Source organism: Physeter macrocephalus, chromosome 4 (genome assembly GCF_002837175.3).
Source record: "Physeter macrocephalus isolate SW-GA chromosome 4, ASM283717v5, whole genome shotgun sequence".
Lineage (NCBI taxonomy): Eukaryota > Metazoa > Chordata > Mammalia > Artiodactyla > Physeteridae > Physeter > Physeter macrocephalus.
In genome coordinates, this window is record NC_041217.1 from 73,820,168 (window position 1) to 73,821,830 (window position 1,663).

Sequence of the window (1,663 nt, forward strand, 5' to 3'; positions counted from 1 at the left end):
CTCAGCTCAGAAGTTCATCTCCCAGTGCCTTCTCCTCTACCTGAACCCTCACGCCCAGCCCTCCAAGGGCTCTGGGTTGAGGAGCAGGATAGAAAACCTGCAGGAATTCCCAACTGCAAGATGATGAAATAATCCACAGACACATTCATGCCAAAGGAATTGTGTGTAATAGTTGGGAAAACTAGAGTAGAAACGAAGGGTGCTAGGAACGCATGTCCCGCCACGCTGCTTAAGTTTCCAAGAAGCCGACAGGGCAAAGTCGATACAAGGCAGCAGAGAAGATTAGATGGTTTAGAAAGAGATCCTTTTCTGAGATGGAACTTGCAGCTGCTAATTAATACGAAATCTTGATCCAGAAAGCCGCCAACCTGGTGCTGCTTTCCCGAAGTGTGGCTGCCTCCAGAAGCCGGGCGAGACTGGCGCTGACAGCTGGCTGGCTGAGAGAGGACAATGGGCTTCATGGTCTCTGTTCTCCAGGGAGCTTGGCCTCAGATCTCATGGCCAGGGAGGACTTCTGCTTGGACACCAGGCATTGCGGAGGGCGTGGGCACTTGTGCTGGCACTTCGGGACACAGGGCACCTTGCACGTAGGTGGAGGCTGGCAAGGCTGCTTGGCGTTCTGAGGGGGGTCTAGCACCGCTTTGGTGGGGGGCAGTAGTACTGGAGAGGGGGACAGTACTGCTGGGGTGCGGGACAGCAATACTTTGGTAGTGGGCAGCACTGCTGGGGTGCGGGGCAGCAATACTTTGGTGGGGGGCAGAATTGCTGGGATGGTGGGCAGCAATACTTTGGTAGGGGGCAGCACAGCTTCTGCTGTTGATGATACATTCTGGTCTGGATGTGCACTGCAAGGGAAAAGACACACAAGTGAGCAAGTCTGCAGCCTTAGAGACTCGCGACCCAGGAGAACCTTCTGCCTCCTTAAAAACCTGCCCCTTTTAACGCTCGGCCTTGTTGCTTCACCGATTTACGGTGTGTGTGTTTGCAATGAGGTGTGTCAGTGTAACTTGTATCTACATTTTCTAAGCCATTACAAGGTATTTTTGATACAAAGAAATATTGAAGGAAGGAAGGAAAGAAGGAAGTGAGATAAAAGGAGAAATGACATAAGAAAGGGAGAGAAGGATAAGAAAACAAAGAAATGTGTAAAAACTCTGAGACAGAGCTAGATTAAGAGAGAGAGAGAGAGAGAGAGAGAGAGTAAGAGAGAGGAGAGACAAGGAAAGAGGAAAGAAAAAGACAAGGGAAGAACAAAAATTAATATCCAGCCACAGCAGCAACGGTGGAATCCAGATCAGGATTTCCTGGGTTTAGAGTTCTGTGTCAAAAATTTACCAGCTTTGTGACTTTGAGCAAGTGACTTACCTTCAGTGTACACTTCCTACGGTTGTTGTAAGGATGAATGAGCATATAAAACTCCACACAAAATCACGTAAATAAACAGGGAAATATGAAGGTAAAGATAAATCTGTGTGCGCGCATGCACAAATACACCCACACACATACACACACACACGGGAGAAACAAAACATGTTGCGTAGCCTTGTAAGTATTTCGACTTTTTAATAAGATGTCTACCCATTTTAAAGGAGCATCTTAACCACTCTCTAATGAATTCATAGAAAAGAGGCATCTAGAGACAAAAGGACCGTTAGATCGATTC

General features: G+C 47.7%; 1 long non-coding RNA gene across 1 annotated transcript in view; it reads right to left on the reverse strand.

The window, feature by feature from the left end:
- Nucleotides 1–148: 148 nt before the first annotated feature.
- The window catches only part of LOC102976873 (uncharacterized), a 12,806-nt gene continuing 11,291 nt past the window's right edge, over nt 149–1,663 (reverse strand). Inside the window, exon 2 of the long non-coding RNA XR_002890624.2 lies at nt 149–845. This is a non-coding gene — a long non-coding RNA (uncharacterized lncRNA). The remainder of the gene's footprint in view (nt 846–1,663) is intronic.